A 9,515-nucleotide genomic window follows, 5' to 3' on the forward strand; every position below is an offset into this window, starting at 1 on the left:
GCACAGCCTGAGCGCTCCCACACCTAGGAACGGGACCCTTTCCTGTCGCCAGCACCCCTACCCCCTAAGTGTTCCCACTCAGAAGTACCTCACGATCCTCTGTCGAAGCATTTTGTGAACCCCAAATTGGTTCGATGAAAGTCCTGTGTTCCTGGCCTCTGCCTCTCAATTCAGCTAACGCCGTGCTTTGTGACTGCAGAAGGTTCCCCAAACCTGGAACCCAGGCACTTGCCACGGATTCCAGTGCTGAGGGAGAGGTGAGGAGGAGAGAGAAACGATCAATGAAAGGATGAATCAGAAGGGAAACAAAACAAAAACAGGTGTAGAGGTGCACACTTATAACCCCAGGACTCCGGTGTGAAGGCAGAAGGATCAAAAAGGATCAGCCTTAGCTACACAGCAAGTTATGGACCAGCCTGGGCTACAAGAGAACTTTACTCAAAAATGAGACAAAATGACAAAAAGGTAGCTGGTGGAGCCCGCCTAGATTTTAAAGTCCTGATTTTACAGTCATGCCAGAGCTGATGAGTTGTTTCTTCAGCCAAGGCTGGTTAGTCAGGCCCGCTTACAGAGAGAGCCGCACACACCATCACACGCATGTCATGTCAACTGGTTCCATGGCTCTCAACAGTGCACCTCTTAACCCTTGCCTCATTTTCTGCATGTTTCAGGTGTATGATTGTTGTCTCCTCCCCCGGGAGATTAAAAAGATAGGAGCCTTGCTTCCTCCTACCTTCACCTGGCCGTCCTCACAGCTTGGGAGAAACACTGACCCACGATGAACCCTCACTAAGGTTCAGTCCCATGAGGAAAGGAACCATGCTGTCTACCCCCTGGTCCTTAGCATAGCAGTTGGCACATGAGTCGCACTCCAGCGGAGTCCCGTGTTGGGTTGAGGTGCACAGCTGTCCTCACCAGGGTGCACTGAGCCGTTTGGTCTTGGGTGATCAATGGCGGAGTGAGCGCCACTGAAGCCCTTATAACTTCCATCGGCAGAGCAGGTCCTCCTGCATGGCATGGTTTCTGTGGCTGGAGTAACATGCCCCTTGTTGGGATGGGGTCCCCTTCCGGTCCTGGGCACAGGGACCCCTCTGGAAGAACTCTGCTGAAGCTCATCTCTGGTGGGGGCACGACCTTCTGGAAGAGTGATGTTGGTTGAAAACATGGTTCCTCCAACCCTACCCATCACTCCCAGCTGCCAGTGCTTGAGCAGTGATTATCAACTGACAATAAGCCACCTAGTTTAGGGTATGTTATTATGGTGACTTGAGCGGTCTAGCAGAGAAATCTGGGCATACTCTGGGGGAGACGAGAGTTCTTCCTTTGACCTCCTCTTGCAGGCTGCGCACCCAAAGCTTTCCCCTTCCCAGACTCCGTCCTATCCCTCTGTACCCTGAGGGGTAGTTACCACCTGGCCCTCTGGGGTGGCTGAGCATATATGCCCAGCACATGCAACCTTTGCTTCCAGCATTAAAAAGCCAGGCATCCTGGCTGAGAACTCTATCCTCTCCCCTTTCCCTTTCTTCTCTTCGCCCCTTTCTCATCTTCATTCTGCCCTATCCCCCATCCTCTAGCTCCAAGAGCTTCCCAAGTGACAACATGTGGACCCAAATCAAACCTTTGTCCTCAGGTCCCTGATAAATAAATCCCTTCTGAGTGACTGCCTGCCCTCCTCTCCCAGCCCCTCCAGCCAGTTGCCTTCCTCACCCTCACCTCCACACACACCCCCACCATTCCTGTCTGTGAACAGCTTCCTAAATACAGCTGAACTTCCCCTTTCAGCCGTAGGGCCCATGGAGTAGCTGCAGAAGGCCAGTGGCTTGGCAAAGGTTTTCCTTGCAAAGTTTGGCTGAGACTCACATCCCTCCAGCTCCAGCCACTGTTTGTTTCCCTGCCCAGACTCTAGAAGAAACTGTGCCCTCCAAAAGCAGTTTCCCTACCCTCTGCCCACCTTGTCCAGAGACTGGCGGAATCTACGGACAGCCGCAGGCCCAGGGTGACAGAGTTGTAGAGGAAAGCAGGCCAAAGGTCGATCTGGCTTCTGGCCGCCCCCAGCACTGCCCCTGCCCCAGTGCTGGGGGGCCTGGGTGACTAGCAGCTCCTTCCAAAGCCCCCTTGGTTATGGAAAGAAGGGCTAAGTTAGTAGAGATTCCTGGCCCCTTCTCTTTCTCAGCCATTTCTCCCCAGGGTGCTCTTGTCCAGTTACTGGAGAAACAGGCTTGACCAGGGACAGTCCACTACCTGAGGGCAGTCACCATTCCAGCCCGGGGTTCCTGTGCCCAGGTCTCTTCTTGTAGCACTCTTTCTTCAGGAAGGCAGTTATCTCAATCCTGGCCACAGCGTAAGGTCGCCTGGGGAGACCATAGCGTTCATGCATGAGTGCGCGTACACACACACACACACACCAGCCTGTCCTCACACATGCTTCACATCAGAGAAATCAGTCTGTCTGCAGGTGACCGGGCTACTCTCACTGAGTGGTCAGGGGTAAAGGCCATTGCAGAAAGGTAGCCGTTGACTAAGATGGTGCTGTAAACCAAAGGCACCACATCCATCACCTTCCCTCTGCGCCGAGAGTCTGGGACTATGGAAGGAGCCCTAGTATGAGATGAGTGTCTGTCATGAGGGGTGAGGTGGACCTGGGTCATATATTTGCCACCTAGCCATGGAGGCCCAGGAGCCCTGCTCTAAGGTTGTGGTATAGGCTGTGGTCAGCAGAGAAGGCTCCGTACAGATGGAGAAAGGAAAGAGGGAAGGGAAACCCAAGTGGGGCAGAGTGCTGTGAAGGAGACAAGGACAAGAGACAGGAAAAAGGGGAAGGAGAGTCAAGTGAAGAGCATAAGGACCACAAAGCCCCTACAGCCTGCCTCACCAGCGCTCCTCCATCAATTTTTCCCTGAGGCTAGAAAAAAAGCACTCTGCTAGCAAGGCACAGGATACAACTCCTCCTCCTCCTCAGGATCCAGGACAGAAAATCTAAAGCAGACAGGCTCCAGATTTGAGCCAAGAGACCCCATATACACACACCGAGAGATGCTGCCAGAGCCCCCCTGCCTCAGCACACCAGAACCATTGTCTCTTGCTGATACTGAAACAAAATAACTCAGCCATTCGTAGGCCAAAAGGAATGTTAAATCAGATTCCAGAGACATGGGGCATCACATCAGGGGACATAGATGCTGCTGTGGTTGATCCCTGTGACTCCCCGATGGAAACATCTCTCCCATGCCTCCTGCTCCTCTCCTCTGCCTTCTGCAAAGATATACTAGTTAGAGAGGGAGGCCAAAGACTCTGTAGCCAGCTCCACACTGTTCCCTCACGTATACAGTGAGTCAATAGACATGATGGGGAGAGGACCACAGTAGAGCTGCCCAGAATATAGCATTCACCTTGACTAGACAAGGGCTGTCCTCAGCAGACCTAAAGAAGATACAGCCTTGATAGAAAATCTATGGAAGTGGAGCTCAGGGAAGAGCATTTGATTAGCACGCTTCCACGAGGCCCTGGGTTTCATCCTCAGCACCACAAGACGGAAGGGAGGCAGAGATGGAGAGAGAACTAAGCAACGGTTGTGAGCAGGCGATTATCAGAGCTGTCGGGATGTGTGTAACTTGGAGGATATGGAGTAAGCTCACCCAAGAGGCCTCTATTGGCAAGAGAGAGCAGTGAGGGATAGGGACCCCAGGGGTGCTGCTTCTGAGTCTGGGGGCTTTTCTCTTCTTCCCCTCAATATCAGAATGCACAGTTGTCTCTGTGGCTGGGAGAGGCCAGGAATGCTGCTGGTCTTACACTGCACAGAGAGCTCCAAACTGGCTGTAAGTGCCATCTTTGCAAAGTGGACAGACCGTAGATTAGATAAACAGGTAAACAAACAGGCACTGCACCATGTCAAACTATTAAAAAGGGAGGGGGAGGGACTGGGGCTGGCAAGATGGCTCATCGGGTGCCTGCTGCCAGGTTTGACCACCTGAGTTTAGTCTCACAGGATAGAGAGAACTGACTCACAAAAGTTGTCCTCTGACTACACATACCTTTGCATATTGTAACTATACATACAAAGTAAACTTGTTTGATTTTAGGACAGGGCTTCTCTGTGTAGCCCTGGCCTTCCTGGAACTCACTCTGTAGACCAGGCTGGCCTCAAACTCAGAGATCTGCCTACCTCTGCCTCCCGAGTGCTGGGATTAAAGGCGTGTGCCACCATGCCCCGAGACAAATGTAATTTTTAAAAGGAGGGAATCTTGCCTGGATAGTGATGAAGGTACAGCAAGAGCTAAGGCATGAAATGCATTGAAATAAATAAAAGAGCAACAGTAACAGCTCTTTCAGCAGACCATAGCAGATGTAGTTGCTGTCCTTGGATCTGTGGCTGCTCCCCGTGAGCCATCTCAACTCCTTCTGCTGTTTGCTCCAGCACCAGTCTGGGGCCCCAGGCCTGCTAGAGAGACCCCTGTCTAACCCAGACGAAGGAACAGTTTTAGTACGCAGCTCAGAAGCTGCCTCTGAAGCCAGATGGAGGGCAGGAGCCGAATGATATACTAAGGAAGAAAAAGGGTGGGTGAGAGTGACTGGGGAGAGAGGGAAGAGGAAGAGAAAGGGGTGCTTGCTGCAAGTTTCAGTGTTTCACAATGTGACAAAAATACCAGACAGCCTGGGGGCCACAGGGAGAAGTTCAAGTTGAGCAACAGCTGTACTGCTGTTTTCTAATCCATGGAAAATTCTCTTTTCATTAGAGCCCCCTGCTCTAATGAAGCCAGACCCGTCATTACCACCACACTGGCTGAGAAAGGGACATTTGTCCCATAGCCACCAGGCCCCTCCTTGTTCTCCCACACACCCAGGCCAGTGCTCCACCCTGACTAAACTTCTGAGATCGTTGTGTTTACTGACCCCCACTCTGGCCTCACTGGACCCCAAAACAACAGAGGAGACACACAAAACCATTGCTGTAAGGGTGTACGGATCTAGCTAGTCTCTGGAAAGAAGCCATATCCATCAAATGACAGCCCACAAGGTCCTCTAAGAGTCTTAAGTTGGACCTCAAATTTGCCTGTTGTTTCCTGGCGAGAACCAGAGGAAGCAAATGTTGGACATCAGTCTTACAAGTCTTGGGGTCCATAGATTGGAATCCCCTGCACACACACCCCAATTCGTCAGCAGATGCAGCTTTTTGCTGGAAAAGAAACCAAAGCCTAAAATGTCTTCTGCTCATGGTCTGAGGAAGAGACCAACTGGACAAAACCATTCCCAAGTGCACGATACTGGGGAACTGCATTTCTGGAGTCATACGGGAGAAGAGGATAAAGACTCTGTGATGACAAGAATGGCTCAGTTTCCTGATCCTCTGACTGGTTGGGCATAAGTATCTAGAAGAATGGATGGAATGTGTGGCCTTTAAGTGACCCCCTTGAACTGTATTTCTCTCAACTGAGCTTTTGATAAAAACTCAAGCAGCAGGAGGCAGTTGGAGGTTGTAACCGCTGAGAGGATCTGGCATCGGTACCCTGGCATGAGGCGAGGGTGGAGCCATGGGATCAGGGCACCTGCAGAGGCATCATTCATGAACTGACCTAGTCACAGACTCCCAGAAAGCATTTTGCTCTGGTGAAGTGGCTAGGAGAAGTGGAAAGAGGGCTGAGACCCCATGACTAGCTCTGAACTCCTACCTCACTTTGGGTTGTCTTGAGAATAATAAACACCCTCATTTACTGTGCCCCCAGACCCTATGTCACTGTCCCCAGTCAATCTTCAGAAGGGCTCAGAAGGGAGCTACTAGCATGATACTATGATTACATTAATTTTGCAGGGAGCAAACTGAGGTTCCAGCATCTTGGCCAGGTGCAGCACAGCTAGGAAGGTGGAAAATTATGTTGCCCGCTCAAATCTCTTTGATTCCAAAGAGCACATTCTTTTAAAGGCTACCCATGAGACCCTGCCACATAGAAGGAGAGATAAACCTTGTCTGGAAAGTGAAAAGGTGGTCAATTTTCAGCACAAGACAGAAAAATCAGAACTCTCAAGAAACAGTGACTGGTGGGGGAAAGGGCATGGGAAATAAAGAAGGACCTCCTCCACTTGTCCTTCCAGGTCCAGGACTCAGAGAGAGCAGAGCCCCAATGTGGGAGCCTGGGGTGCCTAAATCCTGCCTGGAGGATCAAAGCCCACCCGATCAAAGCATCTTGAACTTTATGAGGAGCAAAAGATGAACACCATAAAATGATACTATATGAGTTCAGCATGTGCTATGGTTTGGGTAAGAAGTGTCCCCCCCAAAAAAGACTTGGTCCCCAATACAATGTTCAGAGGTGGGACTTTCAGGAAGTGGTTGAATCTTGATGGCACTAACCTCATCAGTGGATTCTTCCATTGACAGATTCCTAACCAAACAGCCTTGGGAAGGGGGTAGAAACTGAAACTGGAGCCTATCTGTGAGATGCTGTTGAAGGTATCTTTGCTCCAGCCTCTTCCTCTCTGTCTTTCTCTCATGCCTGGCTGCCATGAGGTAGGCAGCTCTCCTCCATCATACCTCTGCCTTATCATAGATCTAAAAGCAACGGAGCCACCAGCCCCTCCCTGATGGAACATCCACCTGCCTGCCGTTCCTTTCCTGTGGGGCACCTTCTCCTTCCTAGCTTTCTGGATTAAGTGCCTAGCATTCTGCTTTGGCACAATGATTGCTATGCTATGCTTGCTCACATACTGTGCCATGAGGGCATGCCTCCCTCCCAGGGCAGGCCCTGTATCCACTCTGCTCACAGTTATGACCAGGGTCTTAGTCTGAGCCCAACACACAGCAGAACCTAGATGAGCAATGAATGTAAGCATCTGAAGACTAGAACTGACCTCTAAGTCACCATGATCCCCACAAAACAGTATGGAGCTCACATCACAGACAGTTCTTGGCTTAGGGATTCTCAGCGATAGTGCAAAAGCTGTGCATTCGGCAGAAGCCACATTGCAAGTTTGGAATGGGTTTGTTCTGGCTGCCACAGTTGGCCGCCAGTGATTGCAATGAAGTAAGCCTCTCCATCGATGCTGGTCAACAGTACTGAGCCACCACTGTCAGCCTGTGGATGGATAGGTGTGTGGACAAGAGAGAGACAGACAGACAGACAGAGCCCACCATAAACTATTGATTCTGCACTTATGGAGTCCGCCAAGTCTGAAACCTGCAGGGCTAATAACTCAGTTCGGTAGAAAGTTGCAGGCTGCCACAGAACCAAGGCTGCCCTGCGAGGGACTTCTCTCATTTGGGTCAACCTTTTGTTCTGTTCAATCCTCCCACTGACCGGATAAGCCCCACCCACATTTTGCAAAGTAATCTGCTTGTAAAGGTTTAAACGTTAATCCTATTAAAAACACCTTTATAGAAACAGCCAAGATATTTGACCAAATATCTGGGTAGCCAGTGACCCAGTCAAACTGACACATAAAGCTGAACATCACAGGAAATCATATGAGAAAGTAGATGTGAGCAAAGCTTAATAACACCGGTGAACAAATGAGCCCAGCCCCGCATGGTGGTTAGTCACTCACTCATTCCAAATGCATTTATCAAACGTCTATGACAAGGCTCTCGGTTCTTGCTGCTGTGTAAGAAGCCACTCCTAAACCTAATGGCTTAAAACAACAAGGCTTTATTTGCTTATGATTTTATAGGTCAATAATCTGGGAAGGGCTCATCTTGGTGCTTATTCTGTTTCAAGTACCTTCAAGGAGTTACCCATTCCGTTGAGTTAGCTTGAAAGGCCCACAAAGGCCATGCCAAATTATCTAGTGCCCACATTACACGCCGGATGATCACTCATGAATCCACACCTCGGTCTTTTCAGGTCGACGGCTGTCTTCCCAGAGAAGGTTCCAGGAGGACAGGCATGAGCAGAGGCAAGGCTTGGCAGTGCAATTCTCAGCCACAGTTTGCTGACGTCACCGTACTAAAAGCAGGTCACATGCTCACGATCATGGAAGAACAGAACTATACAAGACGTTTGTATAAAAGGGTGTGGTTCACTGGGGACCCCAATAGAGCTATCCACCCCAAGATACAAAGCAGTCTATCCTTCCTCCTGTTACCCAAGGATCCTGAGTCCTACTGAATGGCAATATCACTCATGCGCCGGGCAAGCCCATATGAATCCTGGCATGTTCCGATAGGGTCTAGCTGTGTAAAAGCAGATTGTAATATAAAGACAAAGCATTCATAACTTATTTCTTTTTTATGCACATGCCTAATTGTTTTTTTAAATACTAATTTAACTTAATTTTGAGACAGATTCTTTTTTTTTGTTTTGTTTTGTTTTGTTTTTTGGGGGGTTGTTTGTTTGCTTTTCCAAATGAGTTTCTCTGTGTAGCTCTGGCTGTCCTGGAACTCATACTGTACACCAGGCTGACCTTGAACTCAGAGATCAGTCTGTCCCTGCCTCCTAAGAGTTCTGGGATTAAAGGCATGCACCACCATAGCCAGTTTAATTTAACTTTTTTTTTTTTTATTAATGTTGCTTCTAGGCCCATGTGTGGTGGCTCATGCATGTTACATGTGTCAACACATGTCAGAGGGACATCAGTTCTCTAAATTCTGTTCCTGGAACCCATGTACAGGCAGCACTAGAACTGTTTTCCCTCTCTGAGCTGACTCACTAGCCTTCAGAATAATTCTCCAAAGGAAAATGTTGCTACTTGAATGTGCTTGTGGGAGAATACCTACAGATTAAATGTTCTGGGTCCTGCTTTAAAAAAAAAAAAAAAAAAAAGCTGGTTGTGGTGCCACACACCTTTATTCCAGTACTCGGGGAGGCAGAGGCAGGCAGATCTCTGTGAGTTCAACGGCAGCCTGGTCTACAGAGTGAGTTCCAGGGCAGCCTGGACCTTGTATTAGAAAAAAAAAAAAATAATAACAAAAGAGGAAATGGGATTGTGCTTCCTGGTGGGAGGAGGCAGAAGGGAGAGGAAGTTCAGGAAAGAGGCAAGAGGCACAGATTCCCAGTAACTTCCTCATAGCTTCCTCCTTAGGGCAGCTCATCCTGTCTACGCCTACCCTTCAGGGCAAACCCAGCTCTGCCCTGCCCACAGTTTTCTCCTTCCACACCTCGCTCTCCTTCACTGTCAGAAACGGAGGCTCTGGCCTGCCTAGTGTGGTATACTGCCGGAGGCCCCACCTCCCAGTCTTGGGGACCTCTCAGGTTGCTAAGGGAGAATGGAGGAGTCAGATCATACTCTCCACTCTGCAGGAGTTGTAGCTTGAAAGGCTAGGCTTAGCTCAGAGCCCACTGCAGCAGGCTGGCTGGTGGGGGCGGACTTCAGGCCACCCTCTGCTCTCCTCCACAGTTCAGCGTGGACTGTACTGGCCTCAGTCCTTCCTCAACCTCTAGGCTTCCCTCTGTAGTAGGCCTCTTAACATGGGATCCAGAGCCGCCCCTCCTCCTCACAGCTCTGAGAAGAGAATGCAGAACTCCATGAATGTGGATCAGGGTGTGTGTGTGTGTGTGTGTGTGTGTGTGTGTGTGTGTGTGTGTGTG

The 9,515-nt window shown here is 49.9% G+C and overlaps 1 long non-coding RNA gene across 1 annotated transcript in view; it reads right to left on the minus strand.

Moving 5' to 3' along the window:
- Positions 1-267: 267 nt before the first annotated feature.
- The window catches only part of LOC129687962 (uncharacterized), a 36,515-nt gene continuing 27,267 nt past the window's right edge, over positions 268-9,515 (minus strand). The window contains exons 3-5 of the long non-coding RNA XR_008721850.1: positions 2,242-2,351; positions 1,952-2,114; positions 268-1,137 (exon numbers count right to left, since the gene is read on the minus strand). This is a non-coding gene — a long non-coding RNA (uncharacterized LOC129687962). The remainder of the gene's footprint in view (positions 1,138-1,951; positions 2,115-2,241; positions 2,352-9,515) is intronic.

Source organism: Psammomys obesus, unplaced genomic scaffold, assembly GCF_907164565.1.
Source record: "Psammomys obesus unplaced genomic scaffold, mPsaObe1.curated_primary_1811, whole genome shotgun sequence".
Taxonomy (NCBI): Eukaryota; Metazoa; Chordata; class Mammalia; order Rodentia; family Muridae; genus Psammomys; species Psammomys obesus.